We start from the raw sequence: 22,487 nt of genomic DNA, 5'->3' as shown, positions 1-22,487 counted from the left end.
ACAGTTAACAACAAATAGTTTAAAATATATGAAACACCAGACCTCTCTTTAATGTGAAACTCTAAGCATGAAGTCTGCCTAATGAAGGTATTATGACAGTGCAATTTGATAAGAGCATGGAAAGGCATGTGCATAAAGGTATTGTAAAATTACTGAGGAGGTCACCATACTGGCCCAATTTTTAAAGTGTTCTCTTCCTATGAATAGACATCCAGCTGGAACCTCTGATTAATGTCTGGAAATAATCTAGAATCTCCAGACAAGTATGCTTACCATTGAATAAATACACATCAGATATGGATGTGGCAATTTCAAAATGGAAATAACTGGCAAGTATAGAATACTGCATCCACAATGATATAATTACATGCTAATGTAATAATCAGTGAAAATGGAATAGTCACTAAATTGTGCTACCCTCTGGGCCATTACAGAGATACAAAATTATTCCAAAGTAATAAAATCTATTCAAAATATTTTTTATCATATGGAATCAAGTTAGGAATCAGTAATAAAAATCGATAGAAAAAGTCCATCTGCTTGGAAATTAAGCAATGTCCTTCTAAATAATCCATAAGTCAAAAATAAATCAATATGGAAATTAGAAAATACATTTATATGAGTAATAAGAAGGATGAAGAATGCCAAACTTGTGCACTTGTGACTTATAGGGAAGTTTAGAGTAAAAAGCAATATATGAGAATTGAAGAAGGCTGAAAATCAATAGATTATATATCACAAGAGCTAGATCAAGGAGACTGAATCAAACTCCAGAAGAGTAAAGAAAAATTAATGAGATTAAGGGCAGAAAAACACCAAATTAGAAAGCAGACAGGCAATAGGAAATATTAACAAATATTAGTAATTTGAAATAGTTAGTATGATTGAAACACTCCTGGCAAGATTAATCAAGAATTAGAGATAACATAAAATGCTAAATCTAAAAGACTTACTGCTATTTTTAAAATGAAATACCTAAAAAATAAAGACATACAAAATAAGAAGAGCATATTACTAACACACTTACAACAATGAATTTGATGTTTCAAATAAAATGTTCATCTGATTAGTAAGAATCTTGTGCAAATGATGTAGTCACAAAGGGAACAAAATTATACAGTCCATTTTTATAAACTTAAAAAAACATAAAAATAAAGTACATTTTTCAGAAGAAGCAGCATTTGGGGAGAAGAGGTTGGAGCTGGTCATAAGGAAGGGTTCTATTATGCCAGTCCTATTCTGCTTCTGTGTCTGAATCCTGTCCTATTGTAGAGTAATAATATGGGTAATTTACTGAATATATATTATGCATCAATATAGTGTTATACTCTTTGGATTGAGACAGTATCCCTGACTTCATGGCTCTGTGAATCTACTAATAGTAACAAATATGTAAATAAGGGTTTGCAAGAAGGCATTTTAAAAAGTAAAAACATGTCCCATTTTTTCCTGCTATTCATATGCTTGCTTAAAAGTTTGTTAATGATTGAGGTTCTAGAGTTCATTTCAATATCTGTCTAAACCAATTTCCTTTTTTGATCTATGACTATTATTTTTAGTTATTATCAACTCTTTAGAATTATCTTCTATGGTTCTATAGAATAAATATAAATAAACAATACATAATAAATATAAACATAAGTACTTCTTGATAGAATCTGTGACCGAACTTTGTCAAGAAAAATGTTTACCTATCCTTAGGGCATTAATCTCAAAGTACCAGGTAACACATAATCTTCAACATAGCTTGCCAGGAAACATATAGACGACTCTTTTTGGTGATGCATATTTCAAGCTTCAGAAATAATGATGCCATATATGGTATTTCATATTTCTCCATTTGATATCTCTAACATAATACCTTTTCTTTTTAGCCCAACACAGTATTGAAAACTGAACTATTTGGGGTTTCAAAAGAATATGGCAATGTTTATTGTATAAAAACTTCATCGTCTTAAAGAGATCTAACAAAATTTTACATACAACTTTCCATGTTGCAAAAATGTGAAACAACTAATTTATGCCAATCCACAAAGATTAAAGTAGAAACAAAAATGTAATGCAGTGTGACCACAAATGACTATGAATAATTGAGTCTGCATCCTGAAATCCCAACAATAAAACAGATGAGGAAAATCTGATAATATTTTGGAAGATTTCAATTTTACTACAATAATTTTTTGATCCACTATGAAATTACCAAAAATTCTCTAAAATTCTACATTTTTCCATCAAAGCAGAAAAGAGTTAAAATGAAAGAAGAAATTATAAAGATTCAATAATGTGAGTGACCTTAGTGAGGGTCTCAAAGAGAAAAAGAACACATCATCAAAATATTCTCAAATAAGCCTCTAAAAAGATAAACAGAGAGACCTCAGGACCTGGCACAGAGCATATGAAATATGAATTTCAAATAGCTACTCACCCTTTTCTCTGAATTGGAAGACCTGATTCCAGTCCTTCTATTTCAGCAAAACATGACAAAAAGAAAAACAGAGTCTTAGAAAATATTCAGTAGTAAAAATAACAAAGAACTAAAATTTGGTTCCATTACCATTATTTACTGTACACATGCAGTGTTCCCTTCATTTAGTTCAACATTACTGAGACTTTCAGTACCCATCACAATTGCTTGTCCCCTTCTTAATTCAATCCTTTTTATTTTCTCATTCATTACTCAAGAACATATTTCCTATATACATGTATATATAGTCATATTTGTGATTCTGTTCAAAGTGAGCAAAATAAAGCAAAATGGATCACTGATCATAAAGGTGTATACTGCCTTACAGGATAGGACACTAATGCCCTTTTCTGTGAGAGAGAAAAAAGCATGCTAACAGTGGCATTATGTTGTTACTGAGGGGTTACCAAATAGAGCCAGGCTCTGAGAGTCTTATTTGTCCTATTAGAGGGGCATTCATATGGACCTCAGATTGACATCTGGAATGAGTCCCTCAGCATCCTCAGACAGTTGTGCTCATCATCGATCCAGACAAGCACCCTCCCAACAAATAAGCATTTCCACAGCCAGGCTTATTTCCTTCAGGCTTATCTACTGCACTATGAATAAAGAACAGTACATGGTAGAGTAGACATTCTATTTAGTACCTGAATAATGGAATTCTTATATATATAACATGGAAAAAAGTGACCTTGGCTTGTTCTAATAAAATTAGATAAAATTTATTGGGAAAACACAGAAAAAACTTAATCAACTAAAAATTTGAAGAGTAATTAGTGTATCAAAGTTATATGTAGTATAATTACAGTACAAATATAAGTAGAAACATCTATGTTCTGAATGTTCCAGATATAGATTAAAAATATCAATCACTTTCATTTAAGTACAAGATTATTGTCATTCAATACAAAATAGTGAAAAAAGGAATTACGGCAATGACTCTCTAAAATTATTCAGGTTATTTTAAAAAACGTTTTAAAAGGGGAAGAAACAATAATGAGAATTCCTTGAACCATGTAGAGACATTCACAAGAAAAAATATATCTATCATAAAAATATTATTCCTTGAGTCTCTGAATGATCTCACATTGACTACTGACATCACTAGTCATAAAACACATAAGAATTTCAAATGTACCAGAGTAGCTGCTCACTTTTCTTCCCTGGAAATAATTTGTTCACTTGAAAGAACAGTAACTTGTTCTAGTTTTTGACCTGCAGCAAAACATCACAAGGAAAATAGATCAGATCATACAATGCATTAAATTAATTAAAAATAAAGCATAACATTGGTTCCATTTTAATTAATCATATAGGCTTTCTTTGCCACAAACATCACAGTTGCTTCATCCATTGTCACCCTTGCCATTTCATTTATCCACTTGTTTCCTCTCTGAGTTTTTTACTTTTTGCAAATAGCCTATAATCCTCTGTACTGAACTATGCAAATAAGTGACACAGTAGTTATCTCAAATGGAAAATTCTAAAGTTGTATTCCATCCAATAAAGACTTTATAAATACCTTATGATGTAAAAGTACCTCTGATTTAAAAATGCAAGACACATGGTAAGGGTATTGTGCAATTATCGAGGAGGTTAAAAATTAAGCCAATTCTGAGAATGTTGTCTTATTAGAAGGCCACTCAATGGGATCTCAATAACCTTGATATTTATGCTCATCCTTGACCCAGACAGGACAACTACCAACAAATAAGCATTCCTTACACACACTAATGTTCTTGACAATTTACCACTTTCATCCAACTTATAGTGGAAAATGGCACAGGTAGACATTTGACTTGATTTTAGTAACACTGGTTATAATGGCAATTCGGGAAGCTTCCCTGTATTCTTCTGTCTAGAGTGATACATGAAGTGATATTGCACTGGGGCAATTTTCAATGCTTATATATTTATCCAGTATGATAGAAACAAAGAAACAGTAGTTAGCTATGAACTTGGGTAATATCACTTAAAAGATTATTAAAGTATGCAAAGTATACAATGTGATACTCTTTCTATCCAATAGATCTATACCCCCTAGACACAGAATATTTGTGTTTATATAGAAACCATAGGATAAAAAACCCCACAAAACAACCAGGAAACAATTAACAGAGTGGCAATAAGTACATAACTATCAGTAATTAATTGTAATAGACTGAATGTTCCACTCAAAAGACATAGAATGGCATTGAGTAGATACAAAAACAAGACCCATATATATACTGCCTACAAGAGACTCATTTCAGATCTAAAGATACACACAGACTGAAAATGAGGAATGAAAAAAAGGTATTCAATGCAAATGGAAGCAAAAGAAATCTGGAGTAGCAATACTTATGTCAGACAAAATAGACAATAAAACAAAGACTGTAACAAGAAACAAAGAAGGACATTATATAATGATTAAGTGATCAACCTAGTAATAAGATATAACAATTGAAAATATCTATGCACACAACATAGGACCATCTAAATACATAAAGCATATATTAACGAACATAAAGAAACTGACAGTAACATAATAATAGTACAGGACTTTAACACCACACTTACCTCAATGGAGAGATCAACCATACAGAAAATCAATAAGGAAACACTAAGTTTAAATGAAAAATTAGGTCAGGTGGCCTTAATAGATATATGTAGAACATTCCATACAAAAGCAACAGAATAAACATTATTTTCAAATGCACGTAGAACATTCTGCAGGATAGATCACATGCTAGGCCACAAAACAAGTCTCAATAAATTTAAGAAAATTGAAATCAGATCAAGCATTTTTTGCAACAACAGTGATATGACCCTAGAAATAAATTACAAGAAAAAAATAGCAAAAAATGCAAAAACATGGAGTCTAAACAATATGCTACTAAATAGCCAAAGAGGTAATAAAAATATACCTGGAGACAAATGAAAACGTAAACACAATTTTCCAAAATCTTTGCAGAAAAAGCAGTTCTAAGAGGGAAGTTTATAGTAGGTTATACAAACCTACTTTAAAAAACCAACAAACAAATCTCAAATAGTATAACCTTACACCTAAAGGAACTCTAAAAAGAGCAAACAATCCCAAAAGTTATTAAAAGAAATAATACCATAGAGCAGAAATAAAAAAAACATAGAGACTAAGCAACAATAGAAAATTCAATGAGACCAAGAATCATCAAGAAAGAAAGAGAGCAGACCCAAATAAATAAAATCAGTAATAAAAATGAAAAGTTACAATCAGCACCTCAGAAATACAAAAGGTCATAGAGATTACTATGAATAACTATACACCAATAAAATGGAAAACCTACAAGAAATGAATAAATTCCTAAAAACATACAATCTGCCAAGATTGAATCAGGAAAAAACAGAAAGTATAAACACCCAATTACCAGTAATAAAATTGAATCATTAACGTTAAAACTAACAAACAAAAGTCAAGGACTAGATGGCTTCACAGGTGAATTCTACAAACATTTAAAGAAAAGTTAATGCTCATCCTTCTCAAACTATTTCAAAAACTCGAAGAGGAAAGTACGTTTTCAAACCCATTCTACAAGGCCAGCATCACCTTGATACCAAAATCAGACAAAGACAATATAAAAAAAGGAAAATTACAGGTCAATATAACTGATGAACATAGATGTAAAAATTCCGAAAAATATATTAGCAAACTGATTTCAACAGTACATCAAAAGGATCACACTTGACCATAATCAAGTGGGATTTACCCAGGGATGCAAGGATGGTTTAATATTAACAAATCAATCAATGTGATACTCCTCATTATCAAACTGAGGAATAAAAATCATATGACCTTCTCAATAGATACAGAGAAAGCTTTTGACAATATTCAACATCTATTTAATATAAAATACCAACAAATTAAGTATAGAGTGAACATAACATAATAAAGTTCATTTATGACAAACCCACAGCCAACATCTTATTCAATGGTGAAAAACTAAAATCATCTTCTTTAAGATAAGGAGCAAGACAGGGATGCCCATTCTTATCAATTTTATTTAGCATAGTATTGGAATTCCTAGCCACAGCAATCAGACAAAGAAAAAAAAAGGAAACTAAATTGGAAAGAAGTAAATCTGTCACTGTTTGCAGATGACTGGATACTATATATAAAAAAATCCTAAAGATTCCACCAAACAACTACTAGAACTCTTCTATGACTTCAGTAAAGTTGCAGGATACAAAATTAACACACAAAAATCTGTTGCATTTATATACACTGATAACAAACCATCAGAAAGAGCAATTATGAAAACAGTCATTTACAGTTGCATCAAAAAGAATAACATACCCAGGCATAAATCTACCCACGGATGTAAAAGATTTGTACTAAAAAAGCTATAAGACATTGATGAAAAAAGTTGAAATAAATAAATGGAAATATACTCCATGCTTATAGATTGGAAGAATTAATATTTTTTAAATGACCATAGCTCCCAAGACAAACTTAGATTCAATTCAATCCCTACCAAAATACCAATGGCATTTTTTACAGAACAAGAAGAAATAATTCTAAAATTTTATTAAAAACTTTTAAAAAAGCCAAAACAGTCTTGAGAAAAAGAACAAAGCTAGAAGTATCATGGTACTTAATTTCAAACTATAATACAAAGCTACAGTAATCAAAACAGTATGGTACTGGCACAAAAACAGACACATAGATCAATAGAACAAAATAGAGAGCCCAGAAATAAGCCCAAGCTTATATGATCAATTAATCTACAACAAAGGAAGAAAGAATATACAGTGGAGGAAAAGACAGCCTCTTCAATAAATGTTTTTTGGAAAACCAGACAGCTACATGCAAAAGAATAAAAATGCACCACTTCCTCACATCATATGCAAAATAAACTCAAAATTAATTAAAGACTTAAATGTAAGAGCACAAACCATAAAACTCCTAGCAGAAAACCTAGACAGTACATTCTTTGACATCATTCTTAACAATGATTTTTTGGATTTGTCTCAGGCAAGGTATAAAAAGCAAAAAAAAAAAAAAAATGGGGGGTGGCACTACATTAAACTAAAAGCTTTTGCATAGTGAATAAAACTATCAACACAATGACAGGCAGCCTAATAAATGGTAGAAGATATTTTCAAATGATATATCTGATAAGAAGTTAATATCCAAAGTATGTAACAAACTCATATAACTGAACATAAAAAAAAACAAACCACCCAATTAAAAAACGAGCAGAGGACCTGAACAGCCATTTTTCCAAAGAAGATATACAGATGTTTAACAGATACATGAAAAGATGCTCAACATTACTAAACATCAGGGAAGTGCAATTAAAAAACATGAGATACCATCTCACACCTATCAGAATGGCATTAAATAATAAAAAAGACAACAAATAAGTGTTGGTGAGGATGTGGTGAAAAGTGAACTCTTGGGACTTCCCTGGTGGCACAGTGTTAAGAATCTGCCTGCCAATGCAGGGGACATGGGTTTGAGATCTGGTCTGGGAAGATTCTACATGCAGTGGAGCAGCTAATTCCGTGCACCACAACTACTGAGCCTGTGCTGTAGAGCCCATGAGCCACAACTACTGAATCCCGCACACCTAGAGCCTGTGCTCTGCAACAAGAGAAGACACTGCAATGAGAAGCCTGTGCACCACAGCGAAGAGTAGACCATGCTCACTGTAACTAGAGAAAGCCTGCGTCCAGCAACAAAAACCTAATGCAGCCAAAAAATAAAGAAATTTATTTTAAAGAATCATTGAGAAAAATAAAGAAAAGTGAACTCTCATGCACTGTTGGTGGGATTGCAAATTGGGGCAGCCACTATGGAAAACAGTATGGAGGTTCCTCAAGATATTTAAAATACAACTGTTATATGATCCAGCAATTTAATTACTGAGTATTTATACAAAGGGAAAAAAACTCTATTTCAAAAAAATGTAGATGCACCCCAATATTTATTGCAGCATTATTTATAAAGCCAAGATGTGGAAACAGTCTAAGTGTCCTTTGATAGGTGAATGAATAAAAATGATATGGTATATATATGCAATGGAATATTATTCACCCATTAAAAGAATGAAATCTTGACATTTATGAAAACATGGATGGACCTATAGGGTATTATGTTAAGTGAATTAAGTCAAATAGATAAAGACAAATACCATATGATCTCAACTATCTTTGGACTCAATTAACAATACAAACAAAAAACCAAAAGAAAAACAGACTCACAGATACAGAGGAAAAAAATGGGTGGTTTCCAGAGGGATGATGGGTGGGGGATGGGCAAAATAGGTGAAGGAAATTAAGAGGTATAAATTTTCAATTATAAACTAAATAAACCAGGGGTATATAGCATAAGGAATATGGTCAATAACATTGTAATAACTTTATATGAGGACAAATGGTTACTAGATTTATTGTGATTATTTCATAATGTATGTAATAAATGTCAAATGACTGTTAGTTCACCTGATACTAATATAATATTATACATCAATTGTATTTTAATAAAAAATAAAATAAAAGCTACAGTGACACCATTTTATGTAAGGGACTTGAGCATCCCAGGATTCTATTATCCTCATGGGTCCTGGAACAAATCCCCTGTGGACACCGAGGGACAACTGTACTTACTGCTCTGAAGCTAGCATGGTTGCTGAATGCTTATTCAGAAAATATCTTCACAGAAGTGGAATTGACTATTCAAGGGCTGAGCTGCACAGTTCAATCTTTCACATGTCTCATGTGGTGAGAGCTGAACTGACCTGAGGGAGCCAGCAGCCTGGATGCAAGGCTGATAGTGGAGCAGAAGGACCTGATCTCACCTACTCTCATGAAAACACCAAAATCACAACAAACTGCTGAACAACCATTGACAAAAAAGACTGGAACCTAGAGAAAGGATATTCTCCTTCCGAAGAGGAAGCCACAACAGGATGGTAGGACAGGCACATTCACGATACAATCAAATCCTATAACCACCAGGTGGGTGACCCACAAACTGGAAAATAATTATACTGAAGAGGTTCTCCCACAAGAGTAAGAGTTTTGAGCCCCACGTCAGACTCCCTAGTCTGGGGTCTGGCATCGGGTGGAGGAGCCCCCACAGCATTTGGCTTTGGAGGCCAGTGGGGCTTGATTGCAGGAACTCCACAAGATTTCAGGAAACAGAAACTACACTCTTGGAGGGTACACATAAACTCTTGTGTGCACCAGGACCAGGGGAAAAAGGAGGGACTTCAGAGGAGCCTGGGCCAGACCTACCTGCTGGACTTGGAGGGTCTCTTGAGGAGGCATGAGGTGACTGTGGCTCACTAAGGTGACAAGGACACTGGTGGTGGAGGTACCGGGGAGTACTCATTGGCATGGGCTGTTCTAGAAGCCATTTAGATGCCAAGACATGGCCCTACCCAAGAGCCCTTAGGCTCCTGTGCTAGGATGCCTCAGGCCAAACAACAAACAGGGCCAGAACACAACCCCACCCATTAGCAGATAGGCTACTTAGAGTCTTTCTGAGGCCACAGACACCACTAAACACACACCTTATCATGGCCCTGTCCACCAGAGAGACAAAACCTAGCTTCACCCACCAGATGGCGGGCACCAGTCCCTCCCACCAGGTAGCCTGAGCAAGCCTCATCCACAAGGGGATAGATATCAGAAGCAAGAGGAACTACAATCTTGCAGCCTGCAGATTAGTTAGACAAAATAAGATGGCAGAGGAATATGTTCCAGATGAAGGAACAAGATAAAACTCCAGAGGAACAACTAAGTGAAGGAGAGATAGGCAATGTACCTGAAAAAGAATTCAGACTAATGATAATAAAGATGATCCAAGATATCAGAAAAAGAATGGAAGCATGGACTGAGAAGATACAAGAAATGTTTAATGAAGAGCTAGAAGATATAAAGAAAAAATAGAGATGAACAATAAAATAATTGAAATGAAAAATACACCAGAAGGAATCAGTAACAGAATAAATGAGGCAGAAGAACAGATAAATGAGCTGGAAGACAGAAAGGTGGAAATCACTGCTGCAGAACAGAATAAAGAAAAAAGAGTAAAAAGAAATAAAGACAGTTTAAGAGGCCTCTGGGGCAACATTAAATGCACCACCATTCACATTATATGGGTCCCAGAAGAAGAGAGAGAGAAAGGGCCTGAGAAAATATTTGAAGAGATAATAGCTGAAAATTTCCCTAACAAGGGAAAGAAAACAATCACCCAATCCAGCAAGTGCAGAGAGTCCCAGGAAGGATAAACCCAAGGAGGAACATGTGGAGACACATACTAATCAAACCGAAAAAAAAAAAAAAAACCACAAAGAGAAGATATAAAAGCAACAAGGGAAAAACCTACAACAAATAATACTCTACCATCAAGGCCCTCATTCAGATTCAACAATCAAAAGATTTACAGACAAGCAAACTCCAAGAGAATTCAGCACCAGCAAACCAGCTTTACAACAAATGCTAAAGGAAGTTCTCTAGGTGGAAAATAAAAGGCCACAACTAGAAACAAAAAAATTACAAATGGGAAATCTCACTGGTAAAGGCAAAGAAAAAGTAAAGGTAGGAAGTCATCCACATACAAATATGATATTAAAACAAGCAATTATGAGGAGTGTACAAATGCAGGATATTAAAAATGCATTGGAACTTAAAAGATCAGCAACTTAAAACAATTTTGTATATATATAGACTGCTATATCAAAACCTCATGGTAATGACAAACCAAACAACTACAACAGATACTCACACTAAAGAAAAAGGAATCCAAATACAACACTAAATATAGTAATCAAATCAGAAAAGAAAGGAACAAAAGAGGAAGAGAAGAAAAAAAACCTACAAAAACAAATCCAAAACAATAAACAAAATGGCATTATGAACAAATGTATCAGTAATTGTCTTAAATGTAAATGGATTAAATGCTCCAACCAAAAGACACAAACTGGCTGAATGGACACAAGAACAAGACCTGTATATATGCTTTCTACAAGAAACTCACTTCAGATCTAGGGACACATACAGACTGAAAGTGAGGGAATGGAAAAAGTTATTCCATGCAAATGGAAATCAAAAGAAAGCTGCCATAGCAATACTCATATCAGATAAAATAGACTTAAAATAAAGCCTGTTACAATAGACAAAGAAGGACACTATATAATGACCAAGGGATGAATCCAAGAAGGATATATAACATTTGTAAATATATATGCACCCAACATAGGAGCACCTCAATATATAAGGCAAATGCTAACAGCCATAAAAAGAGAAATTGACAGTAACACAATAATAGTGGGGGACTTTAACATCCCCCCTTATATCAATGGACAGACCATCCAGACAGAAAAGCAATAAGGAAACATAGGCATTAAGTGACACATTATACACTTAATTGATATTTATAGAGCATTCCATCCAAGCAGAAAACACATTCTTTTCAAGTGCACATGGAACAGTCTCCAAGATAGATAATATCTTGGGCCAAAATTTGAGCCTCAGTAAATTTAAGAAAATTGAAATCATATCAAGCTTCTTTTCTAACCACAATGCTATAAGATTAGAGATCAAGTACAAGAAAAAAAAACTGTAAAAAACACTAATATGTGGAGGCTAAAAAATGTTACTAAACAACCAATGGATCACTGAAGAAATCAAAGAGGAAATAAAAAAATACCTAGAGGCAAACAAAAAACACCATGATCCAAAACCTATGGGACACAACAAAAGCATTTCTAACAGAGAAGTTTATAGCAATACAATCTCACCTCAGGAAACAAGAAAAATCCCAAATGAATGATGTAACCTTACACCTAAAGCAACCAGAGAAAAAATAACAAACAAAACTCAGAGTTAGTAGATGGAAAGAAATCATAAAGATCAGAGAAGAAATAATTGAAATAGAGCCAAGGAAACAATAGCAAAGATCAATGAAACTAAAATCTGGTTCTTTGAGAAGATAAACAAAATTGATAAACATTTAGCCAGACTCATTAAGAAAAAGGGGGAGAGGATTCAAATCAATAAAATTAGGAAGGAGAAAGGAGAAGTTACAACTGACACCACAGAAATACAGAGGATCATAAGAGACTATACAAGCAAATATACACCAATAAAATGGAGAACCTAAAAGAAATAGACAAATTCTTAGAAAGGTACAACCTTCCAAGGCTGAATCAGGAAGAAATAGAAAATATAAACAGACCACTCACAAGTACTGAAATTGAAACTGTGATGAAAAATCTTCCAACAAACAAAAGTCCAGGACCAGATAGTTTCACAAGAGAATTCTATCAAACTTTTAGAGAAGAGTTAACATCTATCTTTCTAAAACTCTTCCAAAAAATTGCAGAGGAAAGAACACTCCCAAGCTCATTCTACGAGGCCACCATCACCCTGATACAAAAGCCAGACAAAGATACCACAAAAAAAGAAAATTATAGGCCAAATCACCAAGGAACATAGACGCAAAAAAAATCCTCAACAAAAATACTAGCAAACCAAACACAACAATACATAATAAAGGATCATACACCATGATCAAGTGGGATGTTTCCCAGGGATTCAAGGATTTTTCAATATCCACAAATCCACAGCTTTCAAAAGAAAGCTGGAGCAGCAATACTCATATCAGACAAAAAATAAAGACTGTTACAAGAGACAAAGAAGGACACTACATAATGATCAAGGGATTAATCCATCAATCAGTGTGATGCACCACATTAACAAATTGAAGGAAAAAACCATATGATCATCTCAATAGAAGCAAAAAAATAATTTGACAAAGTTCAACACCCATTTATGATAATAACTCTCCAGAAAGTGGGCAGAGAGGGCACCTACCTCAACATAATAAAGGCCATATATGACAAACCCATAGCTAACATCATACTTAATGTTGCAAGCATTTCCTGTAAGATAAGTAACAAGACAAGGATGTCCACTCTCACCAATTTTATTCAACATAGTTTTGGAAGTCATAACCATGGCAATCAGAGAAGAAAAAGAAATAATTGGAAAAGAAGAAGTAAATCAGTCACTGTTTGCAGATACATGACACTATACATAGAAAATCCTAAAGATGCTAGCAGAAAACAGTATGGAGTTTTCTCAACAAATTTAAAATAGAAGATTATATGATGCAGTAATCTGACTCCTGGGTATATAGCCAAAGGAAATGAAATCATTATCTCAAAGAGATATCTGCACTTCCATGTTCTTTGTAGCATTATTTACAACAGGCAAGATATGGAAAAAATGTCCATTTATAGAGGAATTGAAAAAGAAAATGTATACATATATAAAATAATGAAATATTATGCATAGAAAATAAGAAAATTATGTGATTTGTGATTACATGGATGAACCTGAGGGCAGTATGTGAAATGAAAACACCCAGACAGAGATACAAAAATACAGTATGGTATCACTTATATGTAGAATCTTTTAAAAGGCCAATTTTATAGACACAGAGAATAGAATACCAGGGAATAGAGGGGAGAGGGAATTAGGAAGATATAGATCAAAGGGTACAAACTTTTAGTTACTAGATTAGTAACTAATCTTATCTAGTATATAGATCTAATATAGAGCATGGTGAATATAGTTAAGAATACAGTATTGCATACTTGAAATTTTGGGGAAGATTTTAAGCATTTTCAACACACACACACACACACACACACACACACACACTCGAATTAACTGTGGGGTGGGGGATGGATGTGTTAATTGTCTGGATCTTGGTATTTATATTATGATGTAGAGTGTATCAAACCATCATGTTGTACACCTGAAATATATTCAATTATATTTGTCAATTATTCCTCAATAATTCTGGGGAAAAAGAAAAGCTCTTATTGAATTGAACTATAAAACTACCCACAGATATAATCATTTTGTCCTGAAAATTCTTACCAGATATATGTATCCTTAAGCCCTGGTGTCAGAGTAAACTGGAGACTGGAACATTTATTACAACATTCCTGGGTAGCTACCAGGTGTTTCAGGAGATTGAGATTTCATTTTTTCATTATTATTCAATTTGAAAATAACACTAGTCAGGGATGAGAACTATATCTCTGATGTATGTATTGTTCACGTGGACTATTCTATAAATTCTACACAAGGAATATTTTTTTACTCTAAAAAGTCCAAAATACTTCTGTTGTAGACTAGAGATATATCAATCACAGACATAAACAAATAGATATTTGACAAGTCCTTGGACTTGCATATCTTCAAGGATGCAATATCAAGAAAAATAATAATTAATCACATCATGTACTTCCTTTCTAAGGAAAGAACTAAAGTAATGTAAAAGTCAGAAACATTAAAAGGGATATCAGTTTGCATATATTTTATCCAAGACCACATATCATAGGCAAAGCATATATATGAATCTCAAGCTTGAGACACCAATTGCCTGGGTCTCTTAATTGTGAGTAGTTTGCCAATGATTAAAACATATCACAACACTATAACCACCCTGGAAATATACAATAGGAATGAATATGTCTAAACATTTTTAGGTTATAATAAATATCACCATAGAATAACAAAACTTCTCAAGCTTCAATTAAAGCAAATTCAGAAGAAAAAAAAATTTCTCATAAGAATCTTGGAAAGTAGGCCAGTCTTTTATGAGAAGAAAACCCATTATAATATTTATGTTTCCCAATTGAATAAAATCAGAGAGCCCTGTTTTTCATTTGTCCAATGTTCTATTTGGAACTTTACAGCCACCACATGGTACATTGGTGCTGTCACTCACATAACATCATAGACTGGGATATCACCTATTAACCAGACATGCAGAAAGAGAAAATGAGAACAAAAAGCACCATGAATTAGTATCAAAATTCCAAAGAATTAAAAACTGAAGAGTGCTAAAATCAAACTGAAACATTTGGAAACTTCCTGCTAATGAAGATCAGATATTAAGAATTTGTTGAAGAAATAACTAATTTTTATCAAAAACACAAAACATGACTATTCACAAATATAAATAAAACAGTTCCAGAAAACTCTTACCCGGAATGGAAAGCTTTAATTTTGGTGTACAAGTGACCAGATTGAATGCAGGAAGATCTGATGGTAAAAGTACAGTCAAAAACAATGTCCAGGGCTTCCCTGGTGGCGCAGTGGTTGAGAATCCACCTTCCGATGCAGGGGACACGGGTTCGTGCCCCGGTCCGGGAAGATCCCACATGCCGCGGAGCGGCTGGGCCCGTGAGCCATGGTTGCTGAGCCTGCGCGTCCGGAGCCTGTGCTCCACAACGGGAGAGGCCACAACAGTGCGAGGCCTGCCTAGCACACACAAAAAAACAAAAACAAAAACAAACAAACAAACAAAAAAAACAATGTCCAAAAAGTCATCTTACTAAATAGTCTTTAACTAAAAGAAAAATAATGGAGAGTATTAAATGATTAGACATAAAATTTTTATAGGTAAATGACTTATGTTTGACATTCCTTCATATCTAAAGAGAAATTACATTAAATGCACAAAAAGAATAATTAATTATGCAATAGTTAATTCATTCAACATAGGATGATTAAAGAATGAAGAAATTCATACTGGTTCTTCATTGTCTCTTAAAACAATGGGTAGCAGACAGGACATTGGGGTTGTATTCTTGTCAATAAACACACAGACAATGTGGCTGTGAAGTCACGTGGATTTATGTTCTAGGAAGCAAATATCTGAAGACTGGCCCATTGGGCTCACCATCAGTCAAACTGGCAAAAACATGCAAGGGCACTTTCAGGCCTGAAAATAGAGCTATCAGCATTTAGTTTTGGGACCCCATCCATGGCCAGACAATGAACAACAAAAAACAGAAAGGCAACTACTCCCCCCCTAGGACCACATCTTGGGTCACCACTCTAACTCATGCCTCAAAATGATCTAACATTGGAGATGATACAATGGCACCAAAGAGCTGTAAACAGATTTTCCAGAACTGTGGGGGTGGGAGGCAATATAAGAGGGCAGTGTCCACAGAGAAAAAGATTCCACATGAAATGCAGTGGGCCCCACTGAAAGTAGGAAAACAAATAGAAGGCCCTATCAAAAGCAACTGGCATTAATGAGAGCCCACTATCCCTGAAAATGTCCTGGCAAAGCCCTACATAATATCAGGGGCCACATTTCAGCTCAAGTAATAGCCAGCAGTGTCTACAAACCAAGATCTGTGGACTGGTTCATGAATGCATCTGAAAGAGTCCAGGCTGGGGCTAGATCATACCATATAATAGATTCTTGGGAGACCACAAAGCACACACCACAAGTGGCTGTCCCCTCAATAGAACAGCATTCTATGCCTCTAGATGTACAGAAACGTGTGAGGATGTAGATCAGGGTGCCAGGGAAGGAAACATTGACTCCATGTGCAATCTGACCAGAATTCGAGTCTAACAAAAGGCTATTCAGAGCCTGAGATCCTAGAATGTAGAAATGGCACCAGAGAAGGGATTTCATCTTTATGAGGATTGCAGTTCCCAAAATAACTCCCCCCTTCAGATGTTTTAAGATGGGCCTCCCTCATAGTACAAAGTCCTCTGAAGCCTATGTCAAGGACCAAAGAGAGTCTCTCACCTCGAAACATTCAGGTTGTGGAAAAACCTTGCCAGAAGGCATAAGAGAAAAACACAAATCAAAAGAAAGAGATAAGGAAAAGCCATGCCTATGACATCTGGGCGGGCTGTGGAACTAGAGATCAGGAAAGAAAGCCAAAGACAAGACCACATCTTGGCCATGTGGCAGCCCCTAAACACGGTAGAGTCTCAAGGGCTTTCCTTCCTCCATACCCACAGCTCAGGGCTCTGTAAGGGACATGGGGGGATTCCCAACCTCCTGCCCATGGATGGCCACCTCCATTGGGCCTCAGTGTAATCCTACTGAGCATAACGTTTAGGTCATCTTCTCTTCAGGACCATAGGAGTTCTCATCATAGACCCAACCAAGGCACTCCCCACACATCGGTGCACTGGCACCTGAGTAGCCTTACCTCAGATGCTTTCTGGAAATGAGGGTGCCCAAAAGGAAGTGGGTAACTGTTTCTTCCAGGTGCTGGACCAAGGCTGACATTGATTGACCCACGGGAAGAAGGCCAAACAAGGAACTGAATTCCTCTGGGGTGTTGTCTGGCTAGAGAGGAGTAGGAAAGCAGTGAGAACTCTTACTCCATCACTTTAGGAATTGGTGGTCATGCATGATACACCTTCATGGATCAAATGATGCTACAAGACACACCAACAGTGATACATTCAGGAACACAAAGAGTGACAAAATGCACCTATACACATTACATAAACAAGTAGCTGAAACGCATACCTAAAACCTAAGTATCTACCTACATACCTACCAAAGCACATACCTACCTCTCTACTCCTTACCTCCCTAAATCCTTACTTTTATCCCTCCCTCCAACCCTCCATACATTATTACAAACATGAAGGAACTAGTGGACGAGTGGATCAGTGCATGAATGTATATATAAATAACGTGTCAAGATATGTAGAAATGACGAATCCCTAAAAAACTTCCAAGAGAAGGCAGACCATCTTTGGCTCTCCTTCTAAAGTGAGAGATTCTCAGCCAGCAAAGTTCTAAGGATGAGTCTTGGGGAACAGAGATGTTCCTCTGGGCTCGATCCTGTTCTGTGCAAGCATGGCTGATGGCACATTGGGCTTGGCCACTTGCCCACCAACACTCAAAAAATGAGGACATGAGTCCCAAAATTGGATGATCAAGGAAGCAGATATATGGAGATGGGCAAATGGGCTCAGCACCATTGAAACTGGCAAAGCTCTGAATGGGGATGTTCAGGCCAGGACAAGAACCACTGACTATTGGTGCAGCGTCTCCATCCATGGCATGTCCAAGGCCTACAAAAAACAGCAATGCAATTACTTCATCCTAAGCCCATATCATGGGGCCACACCTCTACTTCAAGCATACAGGGGCTCACGGTGGAGATGATATCAGGGCTCCTAAGGGCTCTCAACAGCTTTACTAGAAATGGACAGTCAGGAGTTTCTATTCTGGAGGGTGCTTTCTTCAAAGGCATTGGCTCCCACAGACGAAGAGCTCCCCAGGAAGATCACTGGATGGGAGTGGGAGGCAAAACCCATCAGAGGGCCCATCAGGAACAATTGGCCTCACTAAGAAACCACAATCCCTAAAAGTGACCTGGCCAAGTCCCATTAAAGCTCAGGGGCCGCCCTTCAGCTTCTCAAAAGCAAGCAGCGTCTACCTGCCACGAGCAAGTGGAGGGGTTCTTGAATGCCTCTCACCACCTCCTGGCCTGGGACATGAGTCTTCCCTACAGATGGTTCTTTGGATATGGCAAAGCACACATAACAGTGACTGTCCCCTCAGTAGATCAGTGTGCTCTGCCTTGAGGTGGGCACGGACCAGTGTGGATGTTCCCCAGGGGTCCAGGGAAGGAAATGTTGTCTCCATGTGCAACCTGACTAGAACTCAAGTCTAATGAAAGGCTTTTCAGTGCCCAAGAAACTGGTCCTTATATGTGGTGCCACAGCAGGTATCCCCTCCTTTGCAAGGACTGAGGTTCCCGAAAGGACTCCCCCTTCTTGATGGCTTTGTGGTGGGACTTCCCCATAGTCCGACTTCCAATGGGCCTCTGTCAAAAATCAAAGAGAGCCATTCACCTCGAATCATTCAGGCTGTGGCGAGACCCTTGCTGGAACATCTGACTGAAAGACACAATTTGAAGAGCTGAGGAAAGGTCCCGCCTATGGCCTCCGGGCAGGCAGAGGAACCAGGGATCAGGAAAGAAACCCAAAGACAGGATCACATCTTCACCATGTGGAAGCCCCTAGACAAGGTAGAACCCCAAGGGATTTCCCCCAGGAATAAGGGGCCTCCAAACCCACACTCCAGGGCTCTGGAAGGGACAAGAGAATCCCCAACCTCCAGGCCCTGGATGGCCACCTCCTTTGGGCATCAGTATAATCCTACTGAGCATGATTTTTAGGTCATCATCTCTATTCAGGACCATAAGAGTTCTCATAATTGACCCAACCGAGGCACTCCTTATGCATCCGTTCCTTGACACATGAGTAGGCTTACCTCAGATGCTCTCTGGAAATGTGGCTGCCGAAAGGACATGACTTTCTGTCTCTTCCAGGAGCTGGACCAAGGATAACGTCTCTTGCCCTATAGGCACCAGGACAAAGTCAGATCATCCTACCCATGGGGACGTTATCTGGCTAGAGAGGAGTAGGACAGCTGTGTCAACTCCTAGTCTATACCGTTAGGCATCGGGGAGTCATGCATGAACCCCTATGTAGATCAAATGATACTATGAGACATACCAGCATACGTCTTGTATATCCAGAAACACTTCCATGAACACAAAATCTGACCAAATGTACCTGTATGCATTAACATAAACACCTACCTGAAATGCACAGCTAATACCTACCTACCTCCCGACCCAACTACCTACCTTTCTAGCTCCCTACCTCCCTATCTCCTTACTTTTCTGTCTTCCTCCCTCCTCCCAGACTTACAAACATAAATGAATCATTGGCCAATGGATCTGTGCATGAATAGGTACAGAACTAATGTATCAGGGAAGGAAGAAATTGATGAGTTGCTAAAGACTCCCAGGTGAAGGCAGAGCATCATTGGCTCTCCTCCCATCAGAAGGCCTGGGGCGAGGGCTTCTTGGCCAGCCAAACTCTATGGACGTGTCTTGTGGAATAGAGATGTTCCTCCAGGCTCGATCCTGGTCTGTGCAAGCACGGGATGGCTGATGGCACATTGGACTTGGCCACTTGCCCACCAACACTCAAAACGAGGGCATGAGTCCCCAAAATTGGATGATCAAGGGAGCAGATATATGGAGATGGGCAAATGGGCTCAGCACCAGTGAAACTGGCAAAGACCTGAATGGGAATGTTCAGGCCAGGAAAAGAGCTACTGTCTATTGGTGAAGCATCTCCATCCATTGCATGCCCAAGGCCTGCAAACAACAGCAGTGCAATTACTCCATCCTAAGCCCATATCATGGGGTCATGATTCTACTTCAGGGAAACGGGCTCACAATGGAGATTATACCAGGGATCCTAAGGGCTCGCAACAGCTTTACTAGAAATGGACAGTGAGAAGGAGTTTCTACTCTGGAGGGTGCTCTCTTCGAAGGCAGTGGCCTCACAGAGGAAGAACTCCCTGGAGGATCACTGGATGAGAATGGGAGGCAAAACCCATCAGAAGGCCCATCAAGAACAACTGGCCTCACTGAGACACCACCATCCCTAAAAGTGACCTGGCCAAGTCCCATTAAACCTCAGGGGCCGCCCTTCAGCTTCTCAATAGCAAACAGCATGTACCCACAAAGACCCGGTGGACGAGTTCTTGAATGACTCTCACTATCTCCTGGCCTGCGGCATGATTCTTCCCTACCTATGGTTCTTTGGAGACGGCAAAGCACACATCATAAGTAACTGTCTCTTCAGTAGATCAGCGTGCTCTGCCTTGAGGTGTGGAGGGACCTGTGTGGATGTTCCCCAGGGGCCCAGGGAAGGAACCGTTGCCTCCAGGTGCAACCTGACTAGAACTCGGGTCTAACAAAAGTCTTTTCAGTGCCCGAGAAACTAGTCCTTTGATGTGGTGCTGCAGCAGAAATCCCTCACTTTCCTAGGACTGAAGTTCCTGAAAAGACTCCTCCCCTTCATGGCTCTGAGGTGGGCCTCCCCCATAGTCCAACGTCCATTGTGGACTGCCAAAAATCAAACAGAGCCACTCACCTCGAATCATGCAGGCTGTGGGGAGATCCTTGCCAGATTGTCTGAATGAAAATCACAATTTGAAGGACAAGAGCTAAAGAAAGGCCTCACCTATAGCCTCCAGGCGGTCACTGGAAACAGGGTTTAAGAAAGCAAGGTGGGCTTCCCTGGTGGAGCAGTGGTTGAGAGTTTTCCTGCCAATGCAGGGGACACGGGTTCGAGCCCTGGTCTGGGAGGACCCCACATGCTGCGGAGCAACTGGGTCCATGAGCCATAACTACTGAGCCTGCCCGTCTGGAGCCTGTGCTCTGCAACAAGAGAGGCCGCGACTGTGAGAGGCCTGCACACCGCGATGAAGAGTGGCCCCTGCTTGCCGCGACTGGAGAAGGCCCTCACGCAGAGACGAAGACCCAACACACTCAAAAATAAATTAATTAATTATAAAAAATAAGAAAGCAAGGTGAAGGCAGGACAACGTCTTTGCCACTTGGAAGCCCTAGACACGGTAGAGTCTCAAGGGCATTCCTCGAGGGATAGGGTGCCTCCACACCCACACCCCTGGGCTCTGGAAGAGACAGGATATTCCCCCAAACTCTGGGCCCTGGGTGGCCATCTCCTTTGGGCCTCAGCGTAATCCTATTGAGCATGATTTTTGGTCCTTATGTCTCTTCATGACCATATGAGTTCTAGTCATTGACCCAGCTGAGGCACTCCCTATGCATCGGTGCCACGGCACCTGAGTAGGCTTACCTCAGATGCTCTCTGGAGATGTGGATGCCCAAAAGGATGTGACTTTCTTTCTCTTCCAGGTGCTGGAACAAGTCTGACATGGCTTGCTCCATAGGCAGCCGCTCAAACTCACATTGTCCTTCCCCTGAGGATGTTATCTGGCTAGAGAGGAGTAGGACAGCGGTGTCAACTCCTAGTTCATACCGTTAGGCATTGGGGGGTAATGCGTATACCCCTATATGCATTGAATGATGCTATGAGACATACCAACACATGTCTTGTACATCCAGGAACACTTCCACGACCACAAAATGTGACCAAACGTACCTGTACGCATCTACCTGACATGCATACCTAACAATTATCAACCTATGTACCTCCTGACCCACCTACCTACCTTTCTAGCTCCCTACCTTCCTATCCTTACTTTTCTCTCTCCTTCCTTCCATCCAGACTTAGAAACATAAAGGAACCAGTGGAAAATTGGATCTGTGCATGAATAGGTACTAAACTAATGTTTCTGGGAAGGAAGAAT

General features: G+C 38.0%; 1 long non-coding RNA gene and 4 other non-coding genes across 5 annotated transcripts; all 5 read right to left on the bottom strand.

Annotated features, from left to right (window-relative positions):
• Positions 1 to 2,425: 2,425 nt before the first annotated feature.
• LOC136793828 (uncharacterized) lies at positions 2,426 to 15,697 on the bottom strand. Its single transcript, XR_010839755.1, has 3 exons — positions 15,497 to 15,697; positions 3,603 to 3,679; positions 2,426 to 2,462 (listed from the first exon to the last, which is right to left on the bottom strand). It is a non-coding gene; the product is annotated as an uncharacterized lncRNA (long non-coding RNA).
• On the bottom strand, positions 2,927 to 2,993 carry LOC131754207 (small nucleolar RNA SNORD109A). Its single transcript, XR_009335237.1, has one exon. It is a non-coding gene; the product is annotated as a small nucleolar RNA SNORD109A (small nucleolar RNA).
• A 1,649-nt stretch (positions 15,698 to 17,346) lies between the features above and the next one.
• LOC131753926 (small nucleolar RNA SNORD115) lies at positions 17,347 to 17,425 on the bottom strand. Its single transcript, XR_009334983.1, has one exon. It is a non-coding gene; the product is annotated as a small nucleolar RNA SNORD115 (small nucleolar RNA).
• A 2,006-nt stretch (positions 17,426 to 19,431) lies between these two features.
• On the bottom strand, positions 19,432 to 19,512 carry LOC131753922 (small nucleolar RNA SNORD115). Its single transcript, XR_009334979.1, has one exon. It is a non-coding gene; the product is annotated as a small nucleolar RNA SNORD115 (small nucleolar RNA).
• Positions 19,513 to 21,843: 2,331 nt separating this feature from the next.
• On the bottom strand, positions 21,844 to 21,923 carry LOC131753925 (small nucleolar RNA SNORD115). Its single transcript, XR_009334982.1, has one exon. It is a non-coding gene; the product is annotated as a small nucleolar RNA SNORD115 (small nucleolar RNA).
• Positions 21,924 to 22,487: the final 564 nt, after the last annotated feature.

The sequence above is a fragment of the Kogia breviceps genome, chromosome 3 (genome assembly GCF_026419965.1).
Source record: "Kogia breviceps isolate mKogBre1 chromosome 3, mKogBre1 haplotype 1, whole genome shotgun sequence".
NCBI classification, from domain to species: Eukaryota; Metazoa; Chordata; class Mammalia; order Artiodactyla; family Physeteridae; genus Kogia; species Kogia breviceps.
The sequence above is the reverse complement of the archived record's forward strand: the minus strand, read 5'-3'. Positions and strand labels throughout refer to the sequence as shown.